The sequence below is a fragment of the Dendrobates tinctorius genome, unplaced genomic scaffold, assembly GCF_039654945.1.
Source record: "Dendrobates tinctorius isolate UK_male_01 unplaced genomic scaffold, ASM3965494v1 ptg000003l, whole genome shotgun sequence".
NCBI classification, from domain to species: domain Eukaryota; kingdom Metazoa; phylum Chordata; class Amphibia; order Anura; family Dendrobatidae; genus Dendrobates; species Dendrobates tinctorius.
The window spans coordinates 24,374,868-24,390,620 of NW_027361671.1; the positions used below are offsets into that span (position 1 = coordinate 24,374,868).

Genomic DNA, 15,753 nt, shown 5'->3' on the forward strand with positions numbered 1-15,753 from the left:
ACTGTCACAGCAGGGCTGCTTTATAAAAATAGGTGCCCGCTCAAAACATACCTCCCACTATGAACCTAAAAACCCAATTACAAAAATAAAGCACAGCATGCGTGAAAATATTCCACTTTCCGAAGATTTAGACGGCTTTGCAGGGGGCCTTATATTTTGTAAACTGCACAGTACTTAAGTATGGATCTTTCTACCTTTTGTGCATCGAGAAATAAACATAATACAGAGGCACGCTGGCGCTTACGCTGCATCATCCGTAAATGGCGTGGGTGCACAAAAAGCCAGCAGCACTAAATCAAGGGTTTCATTACCTAAAGAATCCCTTCAAATAGGTGCAGGCTAGAATTACAGAGTTAGGGAGCAGAGCACCACACCACTACTTAATATTTGCAGACATGGTAGAAAAAAAAATGCTCTGGAAATAAAATGAAACTTTTGTTAAAAAAAAAATTAAATGGATTCCAAATTTTCACTCAGATTTAAGGCTCATTCACATGTCAGTATTTTGCATCAGTGTTTGTATGCCAAAGTCAAGAATGGAACTTACCGAGAAAAAAATATAATTGAAAGACTGACTCCTGTTCCTTATTTTGGAGACACTCCTGGTTTTGGCATACAAATACTGATGAAATACTGATGTGTGAAAGAGGCCTTAAGCTGTTCCGCAGCGGTTTAACACCTATTCCATTATAGGAATCTGCAAGCGTAAAAATGCAGGTGAAATCCGCAGGTAAAATGCAGGCAGATTCCGCACGGAAAAATCCGCAGACATATCCGCAACGTGTGCACATACCCTAAAGCTGCGACCACCTGCGGCTATTAAAGCACATGAGGACTGATTAAATCGACATCATGTGCGAGAAAGATGGGGGCTCAGTGTGAGCCAGCATCAAAGTCAGGGACACAACATATGACGTAAATACCGTATACGTCATATGTCGTTAAAGACTTACCTGCATCAAGGCTCGCCCATTTTGGGCCTTTAGGCTGTGTTCACACGTTGCGTTTTTACTGTTTATTTCTGCAGCCAAAATCTGCTCCCTTGGCAGTTATGAAGCTGCCTACAAAAAAAAAAAAAAAAAGCAGATTCTGCTGAGTTTTTGCTGCATTTTTTAGGATCACAAAATTAGTCATCTTGAACAAAAACGAGTCAACCACTGGTACAGGAGGAGAAAGGACCCTACAAGCGCAGGCTTACAGTCTAAGAATTAAACTTGGGAAATTTACAAAAATAAATGTGTATCACATAGTGCTATACCTGCTTTAGGTCACCAAAAACACAGTTGAACCTGATATCTGCGTTTTTGGCTGAGTTTTTGCACTTACTATGGGTGAAAAAACGCTGAAAGAAGGGACATCCTGCAGTCTTCAAAAACGCAGCCGTTTTCCAATTCAGTCAGGAATAAAAAAAACCAATGTGTGTGCGTGAGATTTCTGAAATCTCTTAACTTTTGCTGGTGCTGTAAAACCCAGCTTAACATTTACATTAAAAAGGCAGCAAAAACGCAATGTAAACATAGCCTTAGGACAAAGCATTTTTCTCATTTTTAGTTCATTTGTTTGTTTATTATTATTGTCACTTTGCAAGATCCACAACTTTTTTCTATCTTCGTTGTAGCCATACGAGAGCATGGTTTTTGAGGGATGAACTATATTTGTAATTGGCCACATGTTGAGGTACATGTAGCTGATTAACTAATGTACCTTTTATTAACTCTTATGAGAGGAATAGAAAAAAAACTAAATAGAATTTTGCCAACTATTTTAATTTGTTTTGTTTTTTTTTGTTTTTTTACTATTTCAGACTGTGCAAATAAAATGTTAACTTTATTCTGTCGGACAGTACAAATATAACAATACCAAAGTAGTTTTACTTATGTTTAAATTTGTTTGTATTTATTACGTTTGCTTAAAAAAAAAAAAAGCTTACTGAAATAAAATAATTGCCATATTTTGAGATTCAAAAAGTTTAATTTCTCAGTGGATACACTTGTTGCAGGACAAGCTGCGGTTAACACAGCTATCTTTGTAGGATACATATACCGTTTTCATCACAACCTGCAATTTGTAATTTTTTTTTTGGGGGGGCGGGGTATTAAAGTGATATTTTAAAAACTGCACCCCTCAAAGTGCTTAACATAGACCACAAAATTGGGTGTAAATTCTCGAGTGCGCCAATACCCCATATGTGGTGGAAAACTACAGTTTGGGTGCATGGCAGAGCTCGGAAGGAAAGGAGTGCCATTTGTCTTTTGGAACAAAAAAGTGTGTGGAATCGATAACGGATGTCATGTTGCATTTGCAGAGCCCCTGTTGTGCCTAAACTGTGGAAACCCCTCACAAGTGACCCCATTTTGAAAATGTCACCTCTAAATGAATTCATCTAGCAGTGTAGTGAGCATTTTTAAACCTTAGGCGATGCACGGAATTGTATAACATTTGGCTGAGTAAATGGAAAATTACAATTTTTTCCACTAAAATGTCGCATTGGCTTAAGTTTTTGATTTTCAGAAGGGGTAGTAGGAGAAAACCAGTGCTACAATTTGTTACGCAATTTCTGAGTATGTCAATTTTCCTTATGTGGTCGAAAACTACTTTTGAGGCACAGAGGAAAGCTCAGAAGGGAAGGAGCGCCATATTGGATTGCAGATTTTGTGGAATGGTTTGAGAGTGACATGTTACATTAGCAGAGCTCCTGAGGTGCCAAAAAAGCAGAACCTTCTGAAAATGACCTCACTTTACAAACTACACTCTTCAATGAATTCATCTAAGGGTGCAGTCAGCATATTGACTCAATGCCTCACAGAATTTTCATTGGGTGACAAAGAAAGAATAATTACATTTTTATCACTAAAATGTTGTTTTGACCTAAGATTTTACATTTCCTCATGGGAAAATAGGATAATTTTTACAAGAGCTAATAGGGGAAACTGCACAACAAACTTTGAGATCCATTTCTCCTGAGTGCCCCAATACCCTACAGGTAATCAGGAAATACTTTTCAGGCACAGTGCAAATCTCAGAAAAGAAGGAGTGCCATATTATAGTGCAGATTTGGTTGTTATGATTTGCAGGTGCTATGACCCACTGGGAGAGCCCCTGAGGTGCCAGAACAGCACAACCCCTCATAAGTGACCCTATTTCACAAAACACACCTCTCAAGGAATTCATTTAAGTGTGCAGTGATCATACTGATACTACCGGTGTGTCACAGAATTTTATAACATTGGGAAGTGAAGAGAAAAAAAATTGCATTTCCGTGCGGTCGCCGCACATGTCAAATCGCCGCATGCAGACGCATCCGCATGCAACACATGTCCCTACATACCCAACGTTAAAGAAAGGTACTGTCACGCACGGTGAGGGAAAACCAAGTGTAACAAAGGGAAATAGGGAAAGGGGCCCAGACACTAAGGAAAGGATTTGGAGACCCCTAGGCTAGATCTAATCTCTCCCTACAACTCCTACCGGGTCCCTATATTGGTTCCTCACCAATCGCCAAGCGGGAACCTGAGGCCCTGAATCTCCCTGGGGCCTAGTCTTGAATAGGGAATGGGGGGAGATGCGCGCTAGGCAGTCTCCGCTATACTAAAGACTGTAAGGTGAGACGAACAGGGGAACACTTAGCTGAATCGCCAGATACGGATACCAGAAGAGGGATTCCAGACACCAAACTGGAGCACTCTGAGAAGGTCCAACACTCTAGCAAGCAGAAGTTGAAATGAAGCTATTACCCGCACTGGGTCACAGCTGAGCCACTAACTAAATAGATCCAAACTTCTCAGGGCAGGAGGTCGACGGTTCAGGGAGCAGTCTGTATGGACAGGCGCTCAGACCTTCTGAGGCCTGACGCAGGATAGCCTGTCACCTCCAAAGCGCTCGTGACAGATACGCAGGGAAAACGCTGGACGATTGCGGCAGTAGGCGGAGCGTGGGCAGAGCTTCACGGAGGAAAGGAGGAAGTAGGCTGCCATCCGCAGCCCTCCTCAACGCAAGTCCGAAACCACCCTAAATTAGAATAGTTTATAACACCAGCTTGAAAAATTATTTTAAAATCTGAAATGTTGTCCTACTGAAATGCATGTTCAGTAAATGGTCAGGGCTCCTTTTGCATCAATTACTGCATCAATGCGGCATGGCATGGAGGCGATCAGCCTGTGGCAGTGCTGAGGTGTTATGGAAGCCCAGTTTGCTTTGATAGCAGCCTTCAGCTCGTCTGCATTGTTGCATCTGGTGTCTGTCATCTTCCACTTCACAATACCCCATAGATTCTTTATGGCATTAAGGACAGGCGAGTTTGCTGGCCAATCTAGCATAATGATACTGTTTTTTAAACCAGGTATTGGTACTTTTGGCAGTGTGGACAGGTGCCAAGTCTTGCTGGGAACAAATTTTCCATCTCCAAAAGCTTGTCGATAGAGGGAAGCATAAAATGCTCTAAAATTTCCTGGTAGACGGCTGCGCTGACTTTGGTCTTAATAAAACACAGTGTACCTATACCAGCAGATGACATGGTTCCTAAAACCATCACTGATTGTGGAAACTTCACACTAGACCTCAAGCAGCTTGGATTGTGTGCCTCTCCACTCTTCCTCCAGACTCTGGGACCTTGATTTCCAAATAAAATGCAAAATTTATTTTCATCTAAAAACACCACCTTGGACCACTGAGATACAGTCCAGTTCTTTTTCTCCTTGGCCCAGGTAAGTCACTTTTGGCATTGTCTATTGGTCATGAGGAGCTTGACATAAGGAATGCGACACTTGTAGCCCATGTCCTGGATACGTCTGTGTGTGGTGGCTCTTGAAGCAATGACTCCAGCAGCAGTCCACTTCTTTTGAATCTCCCCCAAATTTTTTGAATGGCCTTTTCTTAACAATCCTTTCAAGGCTCCGGCTATCCCAGAACCTTGTGCACCTCTTTCTACCACACTTTTTCCTTCTACTTAACTTTTCATTAATAGGCTTGGATACAGCACTCTGAGCAGAGTTCAGAGTTGACCTTTTGTGGTTTACCCTCCTTGTGGAGTGTGTCAATGACTGCCTTCTGGACATCTGTCAAGTCAGCAGTCTTTCCCATGACAGTGGAGCCTAATGAAACAGAATGACCTTTTTAAAACACTTAGGAAGCCTTTGCAGGTGTTTTTTCTTAATTTTTCTAATTTACTGAAATAATGACTTTTGGGTTTTTATTGTCTTTAAACCCTTTACCCCCAAGGGTGGTTTGCACGTTCATGACCGGGCCAATTTTTACAATTCTGACCACTGTCCCTTTATGAGGTAATAACTCTGGCACTCTTCCATGGATCCCGGTGATTCTGACATTGTTTTCTCGTGACATAATGTACTTCATGTTAGTGGTAAAATTTCATTCAAATAACTTGCGTTTATTTGTGAAAAAAATGGAAATTTGGCGAAAATGTAGAAAATTTCGCAGTTTTCCAACTTCGATTTTTTTTATGCCCTTAAATCACAGAGATATGGCACACAAAAAACTTAATAAGTAACATTTCCCACATGTTTACTTTACATCAGCACAATTTTGGAACCAAAATTTTTTTTTGTTAGGAAGTTATAAGGGTTAAAAGTTAACCAGCCATTTCTCATTTTTGCAACACCATTTTATTTTTTACGGACCACATCACATTTGAAGTCACTTTGAGGGGTCTATATGATAGAAAATACCCAAAAGTGACACCATTCTAAAAACTGCACCCCTCAAGGTGCTCAAAACCACATTCAAGAAGTTTATTAACCCTTCAGGTGCTTCACAGGAATTTTTTGAATGTTTAAAAAAAAAAATATGAACATTTAACTTTTTTTTAACAAAAAAAAAATTACCGTATATTCGATCTGAAATAAACAAAAGGAATCATGCACTTTTACACAAAGGCTGAGTTAGCAGATCCCAACCACATTCCCGAGGAAGGGGCAAGAGTGGGGTAGAATTACACGCAGGCAAAGAGACTGCCGCGACGTGCCATTCCAACAGGGAGAAAGAGGGATGGGGGGGCTACAGCTTCATGAGGGGGATGGGGCAGCATGTCAAACCCCGTAGATGCAGTGGAAAGTTCTGGAGGTGTAACTGGAACAATACGAAATACTTCATATTTCCTGACAATCAACTTTAACAGAAATAAACACTTGAAATAAATCACTCTGTTTGCAATGACTATATGCTTCACGAGTTTCACTTTTTGTATTGAAAAACGGAAATAAGTTAACTTTTTGATGATTTTCTAATTTTGTGAGAAGCACCTGTGTATTCCCCACTCTATATACTATCGGACATAAGAGGGGGAAAAAAAAAAAAAAAAAAACCTAAAAACGATTGAACAACTTCCCTATGGAAGTAGTAAGACATTGCATTGTCCTCGGGTCATAAAAGTGGTTTCAGCAACATAAAATTGATTTGATTCAGCTCTAAAAGTTTAAGTTATGCCTGACCCAGATGCCCCTCCAGATCACACAGATCATAAAAGACGCACCATTACCAGCAGAATACGCTCTGCATTGTCATATGGTCAGAGGGCAGGGGAAGAGGGAAATTCATAGCGATCAAACTGTATTACTCTCGTGTAATGTAATAAACACATCAGAAGTCAAAGCAAAAGAGTCAAAGAAAAATCTAGTTCAGGACAAAAGGTAAAGTTAGATTTTGCCCTCATTGCACTGCAGAAAGAGTGATGGTGTTCAGCAGCAATGTAATGTGTCTGTACCAGGGGACCTCAGACTATACACAAAAAAAAAAAAAAAAAAAGCATAAACGTAGCCTAAAGGCCCCGTCACACACAGCAATCTCGCTAGTGAGATCGCTGATTTTGTGACGCCACAGCAATTTCACTAGCGAGATCGCTGTGTGTGACGAGGATCAGCGACCGGCCCCCCGCCGGGTATCGCTGATCGTGCAAGGCCGTTTTTTGATCGCTGGTCTCCCGCTGGCCAGTGCGCATCACTGCGAGAGGCAGCGGGAGCCAACGATCAGCGAGGCTCCCAGAGCTCTAAGCAGGCGCTGGGAGCTGGTCTCTAAGGTAAATATCGGGTTACTATGCGGGGCGCATCACTTAGTTACCCGATGTGTACCTTAGAAACCTGCGTGCTGGCAGCTCCCAGCGCGAGGACACAGGTTTCTAAAGGTACACATCGGGTAACTAAGTGACGCGCGCCGCTTAGTAACCCAATATTTACCTAAGAAACCAGCATCCTCGCTGGTGCTGATCGCTGGTAGCGATGCACCAGCGATCCTGACAAGGTCGTATCGTTGAGGTCAGTTTCCGCAACATGTCAATGCCTTGTTGCAAAGATATTAGCTAGCAAACTTTAGGCTATAACTTATGTTTAAGTTGAACTGGGTGTTGTCAAAGTTTTGTTTCTGAAGCCGTGTATTTCTTCCCCTGCATGAGGATGACCAATCATAATCAGGCAGTGTGAAGTAACAGGCGAGAAAAGAACACACACTCCTCATCGATCTCTGCAGCTACCGTGTAGAACAATGGTCCCCAAACTTTCTAACCTTGAGAGCCACATTCAGCTTTGAGAGAGGGTCGCCAGCCACATACAGCTCTCGTCTGCCTCACAGTAACTACACCAAAAGAACCCATTACTGGTTTAATGACGGCCAAAGTTTTTCAACAGAAATCACACCAAGGTAGTATACCAAGATCCAGAGGTTTTCACAATACCCCCATTCAGAATTCTCCCATCAAGCACTCCCAACACACTGTTGTATCCATCTTCAAGCATCTCCTCTGACAGCATCATCTTGTCTCCAGCTTAACAGGGCTGACGAGTCTGAGTCTGTGATCATATTGGTTGAGTCAGTATAAAACGGACCAACTCTGACTTCTAAAATACATAGTAAATTGGGTACAGTAGTTCCATGCAGCAGGTGCTCTAAATTTTTTTATATGAATTTGGGAAAGTTATGAAATGTCCTTTAATTGTCTCTTCTGTCCCTGATCTAAGGATCTCAGCTTTTAGATGAGATGAATCAGTGCTGCAATTTTTGTACATGCTCAGTAGTGACCAGTGCTGTGGAGTCGGAGTCACGGAAATTGAAGAGTCAGAGGTTTGGCTTACCGACTCGGAGGGCAGGAACAGTGATGCTAGCGTTGAATTGTGTGGGGTTCATGTGTCATAGCAACTGCACGGGAGCCCCAGGACCGCGAGTGCTGAAACGGTGACAGCAAGGGAGGTAAGTATAGGCTTTTAATTTTAATCGGGGTCAAACATTTAGCTCAAGAAGGGGTTTGTCCTAGTAGTGGACAACCCCTTTAAGTTACCTTCAAATGCTCAAGGCCAAAATATGCACATTCAGATCTGTTCCTTTGAGCAGGGCTCCTCACAAAACTCATCATCTGGGCACCTGCTCTTCATAGTTGTTTGCTAGATCGAATGCAACAAGCTGGCAGGCAGCCACGAGCCATATATCATGGGCCTGCAAGCCACAGGTTGGGGAGACTTAGGGTACTGTCACACTTAGCGATGTACCAGCGATCCCGACCAGTGATATGACGAGGTCAGGATCGCTGGTGCATCGCTAAGTGGTCGCTAGTGAGCTGCCACACAGGCAGATCTCACCAGCAACATCGCTGGGGATGCGGGGACGCTACTTATCTGTCACACTAGGCGATCCTGCATCCACGCTCGTCTCTCCACAGGAAGCGCTGCAGGAAGCTGACGACGAGAAACGGTCCTGGACGTTCTCGCGCGATCAGCGATAACCAGCGGGGGAGCGGGTCGTAGGTAAGTATCAGACACAGCGATGTCGCTAGCAATATTGCTATAACGTCACAAGTTATAGCGATATTGCTAGCGATATCGCTTAGTGTGACAGTACCTTTAGTGGTAGAGAGACAGCAGAGCTGACAAACTTATTATATTGAGATCATTTCCAGATCTCAACTCACACAGCAGTCAGCCCTCACCCTCCTGCCACACTGACCATCACTGGAGGAGTTATTTTAACCATTTTGAGAAGTGACTAAAAGCAACCTGACAATCTGACACCCACTAAAAGGCTGAAAATAGAGGGGAGATATCCCTTACAATGACCTCCACTGTCCTCCCCCACAACAGAACTGCAGGGAGACCATATCATCATGGCTGTTGAATCTCCGAGTATCTGCCGAGTTTATACACCTCTGAAGAAGATACATCATTTTACAAGACACTGCCACCTTTCAGTGTAATGAACAAGTCTTCACAGGTTTAAGTCACCTACAGAGAATTGAAATATTCAAATCACCTCTTTTCCCCAAGAAAAAAAAATGGAATATACTAAGAGATGAGAAAGTAATTTGGGCTCCAAATGGTAATGATAAAAACCACATCTCATACTACAAAAAAAACAAGCCCCATAATATTAATTGTTTTCCAAAAGACTATATAAACCCAGAGCTGGCCCTCTAGTGGGTCTATATCAGGGGTCTCGAACACAAAGCCACTGAGGCTGCATCCTGTGGCCCATGAGCAGTGGAGCTGCCAAGACGATCATGGCCTGGTCCAGGAGGTCACCAACGCAATCGCTTTTTTTGCAGCTGAATGTTTTTTTGTTTTTTATTAAATGGGAAGGGCAGAAGACCAAAATTACTCTTCAGGGACAATTGGAAAACAAAAAAAAAATAATAAAAATAAAGTAGGAAAAAAAAGGAATGAAAAAATATTTGCAGCTAAAAATGTTGGTTTTATGTACAAATCAGGGCTGCGGAGTCAGAGTTGGTATAAAATGGACCGTCTCCTAAAATATCTAGTAACTTGGGTAGGATGTGTTTTTAAATGTTTTCATAAGAATTTGTGAAAGTTATGAAATGTCCTATAAATGTCTGTTCTGCTCCTGATCTAAGGATCTCGGCTTTTAGCGGAGATGAATCTGTGCTGCACTTCATGTACATGCTCAGTAGTGACCAGTGCTGTGGGGTCCGAGTCAGGGAAATTGAGGAGTCGGAGGTTTAGCTTCCTTACTCCACAGCACTGGTACAAACTGAAGTAGGCAACAAATGTACAAGCTATACAACTGTACCATAATATATAAAGAATGCCATCAACCCATCTCTGACAGTGCATGTACTATCCCGTCCATGTGCCCTGGGACTTACTGCCTATGGATGGGGAGTGCGGCTGGGTGTCAGCTGATTCTCACAGCTGACACCCGACACTAGGTGCCAGGAGCGGTCACAGACCGCTCCTGGCACGTTAACCCCCGGAACAATGCGATCAAACATTATTGCAGCGTTCCAGAGCCGGCAGAGGCCTCTGCCTTTGGATCGGAGACCCGCGCGGCATGACGCAGGGTCCCAATCGCTGCCAAGGAGATCCGATGATCCAGGTCTCCAAACATGAGAGACTTCCTGACATGCGCACTGATGATCAGGAGGTCTCTCATGGCAGTGTAAAATCCATGCAGCGCTTACAGCTTCTATAGCATACAGATGTAGAAGCAATCAGCCTGCACAAAATGAGTGTCCCATAGTGAAACAAAGTGTAGAAGTAAGAATGAAATAAAAAAAAAATATATATATATATATATATATATATATATATATATATACACACACACACACACATATACACACACACACACACATACATATACTTGTAAAAATATAAAAAATTTTATCATTAAATCAATATTTGAATAAAAATAAAAATCTAAATAGTAAAAGTGCACATATTTAGTATTGCTGCGTCCGTAACGACCTGACCTATAAAACTGTCCCACTAGTTAACCCATTTAGTGATCATCATACCGCCGAACAAAAAGTGGAATAACACGCAATCAAAAAGAATCATAAATAAACGTGGTACCGCTGAAAAAGTCATCTTGTTCCGCAAAAGACAAGCCACTATACAGCTCCATCACCGGAAAAATTTTAAAAAAAGTTATAGCTCTCAGAATAAAGCGATGCAAAAATAATTATTTTTTTTATATAAAAAAAGTTTTTATTGTATAAAAGCGCCAAAACATAAAAAAATGATATAAATGAGGTATCGCCGTAATCGTACTGACCTGAATAATAAAACTGCTTTAACAATATTACCACACGCGGAACAATATAAACACACCCCCCCAAAAAAAAAGAAGAAATTCATGAATTACTGCTTTTTGTTCATTCTGCCTCCCAAAAATCAGAATAAAAAGTGATCAAAAAATGTCATGTGCATGAAAATGGTACCAATAAAAAACGTCAACTTTTCCCGCAAAAAACAAGACCTCACATGACATGTGGGCCAAAATATGGAAAAATTATAGCTCTCAAAATGTGGTGATGCAAAAACTTTTTTGCAATAAAAAAGTTTTTGCATCACCACATTTTGAGAGCTATAATTTTTCCATATTTTGGCCCACAGGTCATGTGAGGTCTTGTTTTTTGTGGGAAAAGTTGACGTCTTTTAGCGTGTGACAGCTGCCAAACATAAAAACCCGCCATAAATAATAAATCAAACCCCACGTTATCACCCCCTTAGTTAGGAAAAAATAATGAAATTAAAAAATAGGTATTAGACCTACCGGTAATGATGTTTCCAGGAGTCCATCCTGACAGCACCATGGAGGACGTCCTCCTCCTCCTTACAGGGACAGGAAAGCACACGAGAGGTTAAAAGGCCATGTCCCACCCCCTTTCCCTCAGTGATTTGACAAGTACCACAAGGTGGATGATACTAGAAACGGTGTAATGAAACGATCATATTACAGCATATGACATGACATAATACATTGCAGTATAACACAACCGGGAGGGAACTAACCGTGCTGTCAGGATGGACTCCTGGAAACATCATTACCGGTAGGTCTAATACCTATTTTCCAGGACGTCCACCTGACAGCACCATGGAGAGTACCAAAGCACCTCCTCAGGGTGGGATTACCGCCTGGAGAACTTTTCTCCCAAATGCGGTTTGTTGACCAGCTAACACATCTAGTTTGTAGTGTTTGCAGAATGTATTAAGACTAGCCCAGGTTGCCGCTCGACAGATCTGATCAACTGACGCCCCCGCCCGCTCGGCCCATGAGGCCGATACCGCCCTCGTAGAGTGGGCTTTTAAGGAATCTGGCGGGCTGGCGCCTTCAGCCTGGTAGGCATCCGAGATTACTGAGGTAATCCAACGCGCGATGGACGCCTTAGAGGCTTTCTTCCCTTTATTCCTACCTCCAAAGAGGACGAACAGGTTCGGGTCGACATGCCAACTATTGGTGGCCTCTAGGTATTCTATAACTGCGCGCCTCACGTCTAGCGAGTGGAGCCACCGCTCCTTCTCATTTCGGGGATTATCGCAGAAAGAGGGTAACACTACCTCCTGGTTCAGATTTCTTGTAGAGGCTACCTTCGGGGTAAATGCCGGGTCTAACCTTAGGATTATACGGTCCTCTCTTATCTGGAGGTATGGGTCCTTAGTGGATAGGGCCTGGATCTCCCCTATTCTTTTGGCCGTGGTAATGGCTACTAGGAAGGCCGTTTTACGAGTGAGAGCAGGGATGGCTATCTTCTCACTAAGGGCGAAAGTGTCCGAGCAGAGGAACCGAAGTACCAGGCCCAGGTCCCATGGCGGGGTGAGCTGCCTAATCGTGGGGCGCAGGCGCTGTGTGGCTTTTATAAACCTTATCACCCAGGGATGTGCAGCTAACTGGTAATCGAAGAAGGCGCTCAAGGCTGAAACCTGGACTTTTAGAGTGCTGGGCTTGAGGCCTTTATTAAAACCTGCCTGCAGGAACCCTAGTATGTTAGGGAGATCAGGGGTGCCTGCCACGAGCTCGGACCTGCCACCCTCCAGACAGAATCTTTTCCATATCTTCAGATAAATTGCCGACGTCACCGGCTTCCTGCTGGCCTGTAGGGTGGATATGACCTGCTCCGACAATCCTTTTGCCTTCAGGATGTCCCTCTCAGGATCCAAGCCGATAGATGGAGTCTTGCTGGGTCCGGGTGGTGGATCGGGCCCTGGTGGATGATGTTCTCCCACAGGGGCAGTTCGACTGGATCTTCTACTGCCATGGCTCCTAGAAGGGGAAACCAGCTTCTCCTCGGCCAGTATGGCACTATCAATATCACTCTTGCGTGGTCCTCGCGTATCTTCCTGAGCACTGCCGGTATGAGGGCCAGTGGTGGGAACGCATAAGAGAGGGATTCTCCCCAAGTCTGACTCAGGGCGTCTACGCCTTCTGGGTGGTCCATCGGATTTAGGGAGTAGAATCTGGGAACCTTCGAGTTCTTCCGGCTTGCGAAGAGATCTATACTGGGGGTCCCCCAGCGCTGACAATGATGGTCGAAGATTTCTACGTTCAATTCCCACTCTGTCGGGTGGATCTGTTGTCTGCTCAGGTAGTCTGCCACTTCGTTTTGGGAACCCTCTAGATGTACCGCGGTCACGGATCGGACTGTTCGTTCTGCCCACGTGAATATCTTTTGTATGGTTCCTCCCTGGTGTTTCAGGAATGCCACTGTCGTTGTATTGTCGGATAATATGCGGACATGACGACTCTTTAGTACCGACCGGTTTCTCCGCAACGCTTCCCAGACCGCGAAGAGTTCCTTGAAATTGGAGGATCTGGCCTTGATGCTTGCTGGCCACTTCCCCTGGAAGATCTTCCCTTCTATGTGGGCTCCCCATCCCCACGCACTTGCGTCTGTGGTGACTACCACGTATGGAGAGGTTGTCCAATGCACGCCCACCTGAAGGTTCCTTGGCTGTGACCACCGGCGAAGGGACTCCTTTACTCGTCCTGAGAGCCTTAGGGGTTTGTCTAGCGACGCCTGACTCCTGTCCCACCTCGCGAGGATTTCTCTTTGTAACAATCGCGAGTGGAATTGGGCCCATCGGACGCACTGGATGCAGGCCGTCATGAGGCCCAGGACCTTCATTGCTTCCCTTATGGAGCATTGACGCTTCAACAGGCCTCTGGTTCTGGCCTGAATGGACTTCTGCTTAGGTAGCCAGGATATTCTGTCGGCTGAGTCTAGGAGGACTCCCAGGAATACCTTTCTGGTGTCTGGTGTGAGGTCCGACTTCTCCCAGTTGATCACCCAGCCCAGGAACTCCATTACGGTAGTTGTTCGGATCCTGTCTCGGATGAGCGCTTCTTTGGATCTTGCCACCAGTAAGAAGTCGTCCAGGTACGGAACAATCACAATACCCTGATTTCTCAGGTAGGCCACCACCTCTACCACCAGTTTCGTAAAGATCCTGGGAGCTGAGGCCAGCCCGAATGGAAGACCCTGGAACTGGAAATGGCAGGTCCAGGCTGGTGAGCTGATCGCGAACCTTAGTAGGCTTTGGGATGAGGGATGGATAGGAACCTGATAGTATGCCTTTTTTAGGTCAAGGGTGCACATAACTGCATCCCTGTCTATTAGGGGAATTGCAGATCGGATTGATTCCATCCGGAACCTCCTGTATCTGACCCAAGTATTTAGTGGCTTCAGGTTTATGATGGTGCGGGCCTCGCCGGATTTCTTTGTGATTGCAAACAGGGAAGAGTAGTGCCCTTTCCCTCTTTCTGACGGTGAAACTGGTATTATGACCCCTGAGTCTAACATGTCCTGAAGATCCGACCACATTGCGGAGTCCTCCCGGACGACGGTGGGGGCAATATATCTGTCGGGGGGAGGAGAATAGAGCTCTATCCTGTAGCCTTCCCTGATGGTTCTGAGGACCCACTGATTGTTGGTGACTCGGGACCAGTTTGCTGCAAAGTGGCGAAGTCTCCCCCCAATGCCTATGGCATCATTGTCTCCTCGATCTAGATGTTGATGCAAATGGGGGACCTCTGTTCCTCCCACTTTGTCTGAAGGAGCCTTTGTAGGAGCTTCTATTAGACCTCGCCCGACCCCTAAACTCCGTCTGTCCTCTGAAGAAGGAGCCTCTCCGAAAGGACTGGGGCCGCCTGGGTTTTCCTTCCGGGAATCCCTTATTCTTATCAGACACCAGCTCAAGGATATTATCAAGGGCTGGACCAAACACCCTCAGGCCCGAGAAAGGGATGGCACATAGCTTTGCTTTAGAAGGGTTATCCCCCGACCAGGATCTAAGCCAGACTGCTCTCCGGGCCGCATTAGAGAGGGAGCTGTTTCTGGCCGCAAACCTTACTGATTCCGCCGACGTATCCGACAGGAACGCCGTGGCTGATTTCAAGAGAGGAAGAGATGCTAGTATCTCTGACCTCGGGGTCTTGTTGGTTAGGTGTTCCTCCAACTGCCCCAACCACAAGAACATAGACCTGGCCACCGAGGTGGCTGCTATGTTGGCTCTAATCAGGGCCGCCGACGTCTCCCATGCTCTTTTTAACAAGACGTCCGCCTTTCTATCCATCGGGTCTCGAAGACCTGATGAGTCCTCGGATGGGATAGCCGTCTTTTTAGTAACTTTGGCGACTGGGACGTCGATTTTAGGGACTTCTTCCCACGCCCGAGTTTCCTCGGGATCGAAGGGCAGTCTATTTTTAAAGTCTCGGGAGAGTGTCAACCGACGCTCTGCTTCCTTCCACTCCTCCTGGATCATTGCTTTGATGTGTTCGCTTACAGGGAACACCACCTGTTTGCGGGACACCAGTACTCCAAACATTAAGTCCTGTCTGGACTGTGGCTTAGGGACTTCTTCCATCTGCATGGTATTTCTGACCGCGTGTACCAGCTCGTCCGTATCCTCCAGTCTGAATAGGTACTTCCTGCTCTGATCCTGTCTATCCCCCAGGATCTCGCCTTCTTCCTCCTGGTCTGAGTCCCGGAAATCGGATTCCTCGCTAGGGCTCGCTTCTGAT

General features: G+C 44.7%; 1 protein-coding gene across 8 annotated transcripts in view; it reads right to left on the bottom strand.

Annotated features, from left to right (window-relative positions):
• ARB2A (ARB2 cotranscriptional regulator A) overlaps nucleotides 1-15,753 on the bottom strand; it is a 663,887-nt gene that overhangs the window by 632,713 nt on the left and 15,421 nt on the right. The window contains exon 2 of one of the 8 annotated variants that reach the window (XM_073587597.1): nucleotides 954-1,061. The exons of the other annotated variants lie outside the window; for them this stretch is intronic. The gene's annotated coding sequence lies outside the window, so the exon portion shown is untranslated. The remainder of the gene's footprint in view (nucleotides 1-953; nucleotides 1,062-15,753) is intronic. 8 annotated transcript variants of the gene reach the window in all.